The following is a 13,413-nucleotide window of genomic DNA, read 5'->3' on the forward strand; positions in this document are numbered from 1 at the left end:
GCGGCAGTAACGGAAGTCTCTTGACCAATCAACCTTTCGATTCTTGGTCAAGGGGTCAAGATTGTGGAAGTAATATAATACGGTAATCAAAATTTTTGATCTGGGGATTTTAATTCTCAATCCAGCTTACAATTATCTGGCGTATATAATTATCGATAAATTTTATAATAATTTAATGACCAGAGTAATTAATTAATTGCAAATCGTCCAGATCGAAATAGCAAAATGCTTTTGCTATTTTCTTATTATTGGTATCAAATGAAAAATAGTCGATGCAAAAATTCAGATCGATTGACGAGGAAAAACAGGGATCTTTTCGAAAATAATTATTGCAACTTGATATAGAGCGAATATCGGTCTATGACAAGCGCGGTTAGTCGCATGTAAAAAGGAACATAACAGTTATTCCTAAACAACTGTGTTGTCGCTGGTACTCACTATAATGTGAAATGTTCGTCCTATATAATACGGAATAATAATTTATTGTTTCCGATACCGGTGATAAAAGCAGTAATATTGAGGCACAAAATCTCAGGTCATAGAATTCAAGTCGATTTCTGAATCAGATATACGAAAAATGATTTAATCTTTTTCTCCGAGATTTCTCCATACGCTCGTAAGGTCTGAATGTAATAAAATAATTTTTTTGTGATTATATATTATGTGCGACTCAACATGTTGACGCCAATTTGTTTGAACGACCTGTTACATGATTCGTTGGAGCGTGGAATCCATAGCAGACACATTTAGTATCAATATATTTGCAATTTATTTGTGTCAACGTGTTTGAGTTTGCGAAAGCTGCAAAGTAAAAAATAAAATCAAGAGATGAATCTTATTTTTATATCAACTAACTTGCAAGTTTTCTCATTGATTTACAGATCTATTAAAATGTGCACGTGAGTAATGATGGATGAAAGTGATGAAAGGTGTTCTCACAATAACAACAGATGTTACGGCAGCAGATAATTAATTCCAGATTAATTGAGTGACGAATGTCGAATATTAGGAAATAATTTTTGTCTGCATCTAATTTTGCATTTTAAAGAGAAAAAAATCAATTCTCTTTATATGTATCTTATATCTTTATATCAGCAGCTTGCCAAATTACGTAAAAAAGTGATGAAAAATTAAAATCAATATAAAGTTTTTGGAAAAAAATATAAAAAATGTATCTTATATTTTTTCTAATATAAAATAAAATATTTTTGTATATATAGTTAGTCATTACTACCGTAACATTTCGAATGCATTTTCAGAAAATGTTTGCTTTGAGATAAATTAAAATAAAGAGCTAATTACAAATAATATCGCTGCTTCTATTTCTTGCTATTATGAATCTCGATAGATCCGAACGCGCGTCAATCACGCTTTAAAATCAGGTCGTGCTCAACCTTAGGTAAGGGCATAGGCTAAAAATGAGCGAAAAGACACCTTGGCATCTGGGCCTAGAAGCGGACAAGCGAATTCACGTTGTCCGATCCAAGGCGATCAAGTTTTCGCACCCACCTACGTGCCACGTCAGAGTCAACGATCTCCCCTCGCGAAAGCTAAAAAGTTCCCGCGCGATTTCTCTCTCTCTCCCTCTCTCGCCGTCCGATCGACTTCACTACGCGAAGGGTCTTCGGTGGCGTAGTGCCACGCACCCTGACATTATCTCCCGGTTTATTATATAGGTACCTGGTGGCACGCGCCGTACGCTCCGGCCCCGGCAACAGCTGCTCCTGCGCCCGAAGACCGGAGGTGGATGAATAAAGTGAGAGGCACACCTTGCTGCAGGCGCGTGCCGGCAGCTTTCAAGATGTGAATACCGCGAGATCCTCCGTCTGTCTGGGCCGTTGCTCTCACCCTTTTATCTCTGGAATCGAAGCCGGCGAAATGCCGCGGCTGCCGCCGTCGCCGCCGCCGGACATTTGACGTACGCGCAACGTAACATCGATCGCCGTGGCTAATTGCTGCGTCAATCGATCCATCCACGTGTGCAACCGGTGATGATAGCGTTATTTTATAAAAATAATGTAGAGACAAAAAAGTTTGTCCTACAAAGTGACTCGTAACACTCTTGTAGAGTTTGTAAATTCGAATCTACTAATTTTCAATTTTCTACAAAATTTTTCTATTAAAATCAGATCACTGCGAGCTACTGTTCCAGTTTTTAATTCAACACTTTAAATGTTGTCAGCTGCACGTTCGTGCAGAAACCATGCTGAAAAGTATGAGCGCGAGCAAAAAATACACCAGAGATAAACAAAATATGTAACACGCGCCTGCTTGCGTAATTTCTTCATGAATAATCGATGGATCAACAGCATTATCGCTTGTGCGTAGGATACCGCGAGATAACCGTCCGTGCATCTGCAACTGCCGTAGCATCTTGCAGATGCGGAATGCGTGTGTAAAGAGTTAAGAGCGTTCTTGTTGGCGTTCATCCTGGAACATGTAAGGTGGCACCTGCTATCCAAGGTAACAATAACGCAGCCGGATCAGACTACGTAACGTATTTTTTTTCTTGTCATGCGAAATGATGATCTTTAAAATATGTCGCGAGGCTGATTACGCACTTCGTATCTTCTGGTAGATTTCTCGATAAACTCTATGCAAATGAATCAAGACGATTGTCTAGATTGTCGATAAATGGAACAAATGCTGTTGTAACGCATAAAATTAGTCTTCTCGATAAGCTTGAAGATAAAATTAAAAAATTCAATAAATTATAAATTATTGACTCGCGCTGAAACAAAATTCGAGCGAAAATTTTAAGTATGGCATATATTCCGCTTCTTTTTCCTCATCTACGAGTTTTTATGGTTATTTTTAGAAACGTTTAATCACCTGTTGAAACGCTTTTAAATACACGAAGGATACAATATGTAAGCTGATTACAGCCGTCTTCGGTAGGGAAAGAGTTAATGAAAGAGGAGATAAGTATCAACACAGCACCGCGTCCTTCATCCGTTTTTCTTCTCCGAAATATGTGTTTCCAGTTTCGTACCGGTGTATGTGCACGTGAGTCTGTATTCACAGATATCACCTGCTGCGGTCGATAATATATGAGGTGAAGTAAACCATCGCGCGTGAGACAAAGCGTCGCCGAGAGACGAGATCGTTTTATTATTCCCCACTAAAGAAACATTATATCGTACTTTTATTAACCCATTTGACTTACGTATATTCATTCTGACATTCAGTCTGACAAGATTTTTTCGTATCTTATAGTTTTCTTTTTTATATTAATTTATAAGAGATATTATATAGATTAAAATAATTAACTCCACATATTTTTTTTAATTACACTCGTGTCTCGCTTGTTTATTTACAGCTGACAACATTTAAAGTATCGAAATTATTCTTTTCTCTAATGTCGAACATGAAAATTGTACACATTATTGAGAGAGATTCGAATCTCAATTGCTCATCATCAAATGAATGCGGCATGTTAGATCTTCAGTGATAGAATCTAATTATGTGTGGCAACACATCTACGAATTTCGGCCAGCAGCAGTACCAGTTTTAATGCGTTACGAGGAATCGGCTGCTTTTTTTTTTTAAACACTTTTTTTCCCCGTTCGTTCGCATCTCGAGCGGATGGTTCCGACAATAAGCTAGTGATCGAAGGCAGCTGGACCTTCTTCGAGTCATCTGCCTCTGTAGCTCGCGATGCGATAACTATCCCCCTACCTCGCGCGCCGGTTATATTAATGGATATTTATTATCGTCATGGTGGCTACTCAAAAGGCAGCTGACTCCAAGAGAGAGAGATCGGAAGGATCACTCGCAAATGACGCAATGAAAAATTCTGATCATCATAAACTATATTTATCGCAACTTCATAACTTCGCTTAATGGTTGTTTACCGGTGTTCCACTTTTGCGTATAATGAATTCATATAAAATTGAAACACTTGTTGAATATTAATTATACTCATGAAACGGTTTGTACTACAGGAAGTTCATATATGCTCGAATTATGGTTATGGTAAATGTCATTGTTTTACCAGCACTTTCCACTAAATGCATGATTTTAGAATCAATTTTCCACTACAGAATATTTTTAACCCTTAGTCCCGAAATTTCAAAGTGCTGTAATTTTTGAAAACAAGTACGGAACGCGCCATATCCCCTACCTAAAAAAATAATATTTATCGAAATATTATGATTGGGACTTTAAGTTGAAGGTTGAAAGAAGCTCCATGAATTTTTTCAGATTTTTTAAAGCGTTTTTACTGATCCAAATAACGCAAAGACGCAAACGACCCATGAGCCGGATTAAAGGTGCCGAAAAAAACCGTCGGAACTAAGGGTTAAAATAACGTAAAAATTAGAGCAGCGTAAAACTTCTGAAGGGGTATTAAAAAATTCTTAGCAAATTTATCGTGGAAAATACACAATTAAAAAACAAAGATTAACGCAAAGATATTCAGAAATTCAGCATTGGAATGACCATAATCTATTAAAATGACAATCATCGTCATCGGATCCGGCTTAACAGAATCCGACTACTTTCCCTGAGGACACGTACAAGAAAAGATCGATGTTAACCCCAAAGTCCATTCTTCAGTTTCTGAATAGGCTTTAAACTGTAAACCAGATCACCTCCCATAAGTAGCCTCAAAAGAAACAATCAAATCCTGCCAAATCTGACGATTGCCACTCCACGTCGCTACTCCAATGCTGAACTTCCAAACACCCCCGCGCCAATCCCCGCTCTCCAACTGTGTACCTTCCACGATAAACCTGCCAAAAACCTTTTAATACTTTGAGCTGTTGACATAGACCTTTTTTTGTAAATGTGATGCAAAACGCCATTAAAAAAGCCAGAATTTAGAAATTATTTGAAAGAAACAATTTTCCATTCATTCAGTTTAACTAAATTTCCGTTTTCTCTATTTTATTCATAAAAAACAATAATTAATGTCTATGAAGTTAGCACCGCCATTTTAGAAAATTTAAAAAACAAAAATTGTGCTAGATTGTGCTAGGTTTGTGCTACGTTGTGCCGCAAACCGCACTTCAATATCTCCAAAAACTACTCGAAAATTCGAAAAAAACGATTTTAAGGCCCAGCACCGCCATTTTGTCAGAATGAAAAAATAATGGTTGTGCTAGGTTGTGCTAGGCTTGTGCTGGCTTGTGCCGCAAACCGTAGTCCGATATTGCAATTAGTTTATTAGCAAATCGCAATTAAAAAAAAAATCGTAGCACCGCCATTTTGAAAAACGAAAAAAACAACGGTTGTGCTACATTGTGCTAGGCTTGTGCTGGCTTGTGCCGCAAACCGTAGTCCGATATTGCAATTAGTTTATTAGTAAATCGCAATTAAAAAAAAAAAAAAAAAAAACCGCTATTTTAAAAAACGAAAAAAACAACGGTTATGCTGAGTTGTGCTAGGCTAGCACAACAACTTTTCCTTATGACAAAATGGTCTAAATAGTTTTTTGCAGAATCGGTGGATAATTGTTTATACAGCCATTTTTGAAATTTATTATTTTGACAATTCCTATGCTTGTGCTGAGTTGTGCTAGGCTAGCACAACAACTTTTCCTCATGACAAAATGGTCTAAATAGTTTTTTGCAGAATTAGTGGATAATTGTTTATACAGCCATTTTTGAAATTTATTATTTTGACAATTCCTATGCTTGTGCTGAGTTGTGCTAGGCTAGCACAACAACTTTTCCTCATGACAAAATGGTCTAAATAGTTTTTTGCAGAATTACTGGATAATTGTTTATACAGCCATTTTTGAAATTTATTATTTTGACAATTCCAATGCTTGTGCTGAGTTGTGCTATGTTTGTGCCGGTTTGTGCCGTAAACGAAAATCGACTACAACTTATGGTTCTCTTTGAAAACGGAGAAAAATTTTGTTATGCACAAGCAAAGTGGGTCCAGTATGACTAAAAAACTGATTTTATCAATTATTCTCGTTGGGAAAAGTTGTTGTGCTAGCCTAGCACAACGCAGCACAAGCATTAAAATTATCAAAATAATAAATTTCAAAAATGGTTGTATAAACAATTATCCACCGATTCTGCAAAAAAACTATTCAGACCATTTTTTCATAAAGAAAAGTTGTTGTGCTAGCCTAGCACAACCTACCACAACCGTTGTTTTTTTTGTTTTTCAAAATGGCGGTGCTGAGCCTTAAAATTGTTTTTTTTTTTTTTTGAATTTTCGGGTTGTTTTTGGAGATATCGAAGTGCAGTTTGCGGCACAACGTAGCACAAACCTAGCACAATCTAGCACAACTTTTGTTTTTTATGTATTTTTAAAAATGGCGGTGCTGGCATTTTTTTCAAATGCAATTTTCTAATAAACTAATTGCGTTATCGGACTATGGTTTGCGGCACAAGCTAGCACAAGCCTAGCACAACCTAGCACAACCGTTGTTTTTTTCGTTTTTCAAAATGGCGGTGCTACGATTTTTTTTTCAATTGCGATTTGCTAATGAACTAATTGCAATATCGGACCACAGTTTGCGGCACAAGCCAGCACAACCCTAGCACAACCTAGCACAATCATTTTTTTTTCATTCTGACAAAATGGCGGTGCTGGGCCTTAAAATCGTTTTTTTCGAATTTTCGAGTAATTTTTGGAGATATCGAAGTGCGGTTTGCGGCACAACGTAGCACAAACCTAGCACAATCTAGTACAACTTTTGTCTTTTTAATTTTCAAAAATGGCGGTGCTAACTTCATAGACATCAATAATTAAAGTAAATAAAGCTCAAAAAAATATATGAGTTTTAAACCCCCTTTGCGCTGGTCTGTAGTTAAAATAAATTAAATATAATAAATATAAATTATTATGCTATCGTCCATTTCATCTTTACATTAAGAATAATTTGTCTAAAAATTCTAAAAATGGGATAATAATCTATAATGACAGAAATTAATATACTGGTAGTGCATGTTATCATATTTAATTTATCAGTCTATGTTATCGAAGGGCTATCCCCTATTATCGTTATTCTGTCTCAAATATGTTTCGACACAGAAGTGAATGTCTCTCATACAAGTATGTATGAGTATGAGAGAAATCGAATATGAGAAGAACATACAAAGGGATGAAAGATGAGCTCTCAGAAATGGCTTTAGAGTTAGCAGCGCCCGTGGCTAAAAATAACTACTGCAACGTGAACATTTATATGTGAAGTTATCATTTATTATTTTATCTAAAATTTGCTATTGTTATTTCTAATGTGCGCATATAATATATCGAGAGCCGCATATATGCGAAACTTCAAACTGGCAGTCCTTAAAAAAAGAATGCAACGCATTCTTGTATATGCAAAGTTCAGTGAATATTAAACTCTTTTGCATACTAAATTTTCTTATAAATGCACGATCTTTATCAAAATTACTTATGATACTTTAATGGCGCTTTAATGGCTAACCATATTATAGTATAACGAAACGAATTATCATTATTATGATCCGTAATCAAATGTAAGAATATCTTGACGAAATCGTCATAATTAAAGCCGTCGCACATGCGACCGCAGTTTCTGCACACGTAAGTTCTCAGACGCCTCTTTTTTCCACTTAGTCCGCCTTTTAATAGAGCCGCCTCTGATGACGGCATTATGTCAGCCGGAAAGGCGGGAGATGTTCTCCACTAATATTGGCGTCCCATGATCAGATAGGAAATTGCATAGGGATGTTTAACGAGGGGGTAGACCGGAGCTAAATGCCACGCTCCTAAATGTCAAGGCAGCATCCCTCCGATAGACTGATACCACTTAACACGGGCGCTAACTCACGTTGCGGGCTACTGCGTCATTTTAGTTTGTCACGGTTCGACGTCATTTTTATCCCCCGTGGGATGATGCGAGAGAGGGTCGCGGATAAATACGTCCCGCACACCGTGAAAAATCTACTTTCTACATTTCATCACGTTTGTAAAACTTGTGCTTAAATTTTTCATAGAAATGTTTCAATTTTTTCATAGAAAAAAAAATAAAAAATCCATTTGGTTTAAGAACAAACATATTGTTGAAATAAAATTCATCAATTCTCACTCAACAGAAATTTCATCTCTTGACATTTAATCTCGTAAATTCTTTTTTGTTATTTTTGCTATAATAAAATTCATCAAAAGCTACTTTAACAATAATTATATATTTCTTCGTTATGCGCACTGTATTCGATTTACGACATCAAAGTCAAATGCGATTTCTACGTCACATGCGAGTCGCGCGTCGAATTGTTCCTACTCGCTGCATGCCCGCTCTGTACGCGATCATAAAAGCTACGTGTATGCATACGTGTCATCCAATGCGGAGCCATCGGTGTATCGACAGGAGCGTGTATCTATCAGCCTGCAATGTGTCGTCGCGTGGTCGATAACGAGCGGAGAGGCCGCGGACTGCGCGGGATGTTCATCGGACACCGTATATCCTGTTATCCGGCCCGCTTGCAGAATAGCAGCGCATCGCGAAAACCATAACAACGCGCGCATTGTGATTCCGGTGCACGGTCGGCACAAGACAACATCTCGTTTCACGCATCGCGTTACGCGACAAAAGGTGACGCCTTCGACGGATGCAGAGATCTTCTTCAGTCTCCGATTCGATATATATAGATAAGCGATCTTATCTCGTGCAAACTAATTCTTTTATCAATCGGGTTTCCTGTTTCGTTCGAAGAATGTAATCTCGCGCGCGCGTATAAATTGTTTAAGACACGAGATAGGCGTATCATCTACTCATGTCCGAACATCACGAACATTTCCACTACATGGTTTTGTCATAACGCAAAATCGTCAAATTTTTCAAGTTAGGAAACTTTAGATAATTATACAATTCAATGTGTATATGAAAATCGCGAGTTTTATTATGAGGAGCGTAACAATTTTCAATCTAATTTGACTAATTCGTTATATATTTTCATATATCACGTGCTCAATATTTAACCATTTTATAGATTAATTATTAGAATATATATCTTTTAAAGTATAATGATATCAAGCAATAATAGAAAAGATAACGAGAATCAAAAGCGTAATATAATATCTTTATAAAGTTAGCATCTTATTAAAGTTTAAATAAAACTTTTAGACTAATCTTGGAGTTCTTAATACGTTTTTAAAAAGTTCTCATTATTCTTTACATGCCAGGAAAAATTTTTTATCCGTAAATTAAAGTTTTGACTCAGTATGTGAAGAAGCAAGAATTTTTATGCAGCTTTATCAGCTATTCAGACGTGAAAAATATTTTTCAGAAACCTAATGATTTCTCGATATCAAATTCCGAATTATTAGCGTTCGACGCACTAAAGCTAAAATTGACAGAGTTCTCGTCGTTCTTTATATTCCGGAAAATTTCTAAAGTTGTGAATAAAAATTCTTTCCTCGGAAATCTGATGTTTTTTTGAAAATTCTACATAGCACCTTGAGAATTTTATTGGAAAATATTGAAAGTTACTCAAATCAGTTTTAATGAATATAAAAAAATAAAAACCTGTACTAAAATTATAATAATAAATACACACTACTAAACATTATTCAAATCTCGATTATAGATCTCTCTTTCTCTCTCTCTCGTGATAGAAATTTTTAAAAATATATCTTATTTTTTCATTTCTTGAATCTAAAGGCAGATCTGAATTGTGAAGTGGAATTGGTATCATAATGTGATTTTGCGTCCCTGTCGGTATGCAAAACTGTACAGACCGAAGTATTACTGATGAGTCAGACAGCAAGGTGGAATGTCGCTAATGAGTCGCTCATAAGAGAAAACGCAAAGCCCGCACCGCGCGCTAGCGCTGAGTGTTATTCTGGATGAGATTGTTTTCGGGAAAACACGTACACGAAAGTATGTTGCAGTAGTAATCAAAATTTTTTCAAGTTTTTACGTAAGCATATCTGCGTATATACATTTACACGTAGAATATGTAGAATTTTTTCGGTAATTATGTTTTAATCCCAGACTTTTATGCTTGATTAGATTCACTAATTAAATGATAATAACGAGCGAATTGAATTAAGTATAAAAATGTAGCATTAAAACATAATTGCAGAAAAAATTATTTAGATTTTATTAATATTATAATTTTTTGAAGAAAATATTCTTCAGTAATTTTAGAAGAAGAAAAATGCAAATAAATCTTTATGTTAAAATATGAAACATTGAAGATGCGATTGAATATCACAATTAGCATAATTTACATTTGCAAATCGTTTACGTTCACACGCTATTGAACGAAGTTTTATTTTATCCCAATGTTGCATGGTTAAGAAGGTCCTCTAATTTAGGAAGAAGAGGAATATTTATTTCAGCGGAGCGGACAAGATATACAAGCGTCGTAAGCCGCTCTATGAGAGCCGTCCCAATTAAAAATCACAAATTATAAGATAAATATGAGATAACGAACTTGGGAGGATTTCTTCGCGATAGTCTCAAGATCTCGCGGTCCCCGAAGCTCGGATAAACGTTGTGTAAGATATCCGTAATCATAATACAGCGGTACCTTGAATTCGCGTGTTCGTAACTCGTGGGAACTGGTGTAGTATCTTTCAAGAGCGTGGGTTAGCAGTATTAGTGTTTACTCAGAAGGCAGAACAATGCATAGGACTGTCGGCGTCCGTTCCGCATTGCTGACTCCAAGATCATCAGCAGCCGTTGCTACTGTTGCAACCGATAGAGGATCAGCTTGGTTACCTTCAAACTATCTCGCGACTCCGCTGGCGATAATTGCCGCGTCGTGCAACGGATGTTCATGCGTCGGCCGACTATAGCGCGATTATGAATTCTATTAAATCGACGCGCTGATAATAATCAGCATTACGAAAATAAAAGCATATCTTTCATTCGCGCGTCGCATTAAAACGAGATAGATATCTGCTTTGTCTCGAAATTGAAACTCGATTATATACAATGATAATTGTAATCTTTTAGCGACAAATGTGTGCAATATAAATGTGACGATAATATAAATTTATTAAAATTATTATCAAAAGAAATGCTATCTTGTAATTGTTATTTTTTAATGCAACATGTATACCAATTGAGCAAATTTTTGTTTCCAATGCAGAATATAATTATTACTCTTTAAAATTGAATTTTTACCAAGCTATATGCCAAAAATGGAAATTTAGCAAATATAAATATAACGTTAACTCTTTTTATTAGATCGTTCTTGAACTTTTTTATATAAGATTCTGTATTCTGATACTAAAAAAAAATTGCTTTGTCATCGTAAATTGCGCTAGCATCCAAAGGACGCACGTCGTGCAATAGTTACGCAACAGAATCTTCCTCTCGACCGCGACATCTCGAGATTCATCATCGTACGTCGCAGTATTTCTCGTATTTCTATTACGCAAATGCCAATTCGTTCCCTCCCCTCGCGTAACCTCGATTCTCGTGTGCATCTCTCCTCTCTCGGCGCGGGGAACAATGGCGCCATTACGGCCACGGGCCTCGTCATCGTCCTCACGGGTTTCTCAGCACGCCAGCCGGTGTTACCGCGATTTTCACGAAAGCTACACATACAATGGCTTCATGCCGCACTCGTCCCTCTCGATATACGTCGCTCGAAACACGCGCTGCCGATTAATTCCGAAAAGATAACGCTCGATTTTATCAGACAATTCTACGATTTGTACTCTAGTTAGATATTCAAAGCAGCTATCAAAATTGATATTGTTTCGATAATGTTGACATACTATTCCTGCAGTTAATGAAGAGAATATCTAATATTAATAGGTTGAATAACTAATATTATTCAAAAAAATGTGATCTTGATATTATTATCTACGAATACAGATACGCGTGCCGCATTGCGCGACACACAGGTGCATATAGAAATGAATCCTTCAGTCGTTGTAGAATCTTACACTGTATAATTAACTCTTGCTAGATGTATACCGAGTCTGTTCGGACCCATCCCTACATACTATTTATGTCACAGTTGCCATCGTTTTGTTTACGTCGCTCGAAACATTATTCTACTTTCCGCTTGTCCTCATTTCCCGTGTTTAGAGCGTAAAAGCAAAACTCCACTCTGACTCCTAATGGATCCGGTAGACAATTCTCTAAAGTCGTAAATCCGCATTGATAAAATAAATAATTGTTAAAGAGTGCATATGAAAATTCTAGTTTCCGACGATTTCTCCAATCAGTCAGAAACAGAGTACGAAATTTCAATATCTATATTAACTTATAATATAGTAGAAATATGCTGTTTGCTGATTTTTATATTTATTCTGTTTATATATCTCGTTCCTAAATTTGTAATTATATCTCGGTCTTTGAAACTGTTACGCACATTTGGGACGCGGCTCGCGTTCTTTAAAATGCGTTAGCAAACTATAACGAGGACCGTTTGTATTCCATGGAAGACACTCCGCAGAGCAGAGCCGTCGAGGTCCCCGGTTATTGATCGGCGCTTAGCTCGCTAGCTGGTTGATTTTACTCCGCCGGAGGAGGACCATACTGGATGGTAGTGTGGATAATGTTAGCCTATAGCTGCCACACATATACGTAGACGTACACTTATACAAACGCGCCGGCCCGCCGTCGCGTTCGCCGCACACGTATCCGTTCGGTGCACGTGCGAGGCCAACCGCGGCGGAGGGCTTCAACTTCGTGTACGCCGAAGGATCCGATGTAGGTGCTTTCGTAGCCAGGCAACCCGGGCTCGTTCCAGCCGCGTGTAACCACACCCTCAATTCTCCAATTTATTATTCATCTAATGACCGTTCGCGAGCGCGCGCGCGCGCGCGCAAACTCACACAGGCTTTTCTTCGCCGTGCGCGCTCATTTCTCTTGCGTGATAAAAACCTCTCTTTTTAAGCCATAAAAGTCGATTGTGAAATTAGAAATATTAATTGCAAATAACAAAAACTGAAGAATTGAATCGTAAAATGTCAGAGCCGAAGATTAAATGAAGAAAATTCAACAACTGAAGAGTCTCCCTTTCCTACGAAATCTTAATACGCTATTTTGAATACCGCTGTCGCTTCAAAATTCATATTACAAAAATGATGCAATTACAAAGCGAGCAGCATTATTATTCTCACAGGAACAACGTGACCGAGAACAAAATAAAAAAAGAACGAAAGAAAGAGCGATCGATACATCCATGACACCCGAGACATCGCAAACGCGATGACATTAAGTCTCCGCCGCGTCTCTGGTCCGAGAGATTACCGTGATGACTTCTCCGCGCTTGACAATCGAATTCGACACGAACCTTTCTCATCCCCATTTTCGTGATCGTAACAACCGGTGGATCATCTACTTACCCACCCCCTCAGCCAACGTCCACCGCACCGTCGACCATCACCGGGATGGAGACGGCGCCGAGGTACGAATGCGAGAACTTACAGGGAAGCCGTAATGATCGAGCGCTTCTTCCCCGAACCCGGGGAATCTGATTCGATCGGACGAGCCAGAGAAAGAGAGAGAGAGAG

At 37.5% G+C, this 13,413-nt stretch overlaps 1 protein-coding gene across 2 annotated transcripts in view; it reads right to left on the reverse strand.

The window, feature by feature from the left end:
* peb (pebbled) overlaps window positions 1-13,413 on the reverse strand; it is a 96,164-nt gene that overhangs the window by 63,170 nt on the left and 19,581 nt on the right. The gene's annotated exons all lie outside the window — the stretch shown is intronic.

Source organism: Linepithema humile, chromosome 5 (genome assembly GCF_040581485.1).
Source record: "Linepithema humile isolate Giens D197 chromosome 5, Lhum_UNIL_v1.0, whole genome shotgun sequence".
Classification (NCBI taxonomy): Eukaryota; Metazoa; Arthropoda; class Insecta; order Hymenoptera; family Formicidae; genus Linepithema; species Linepithema humile.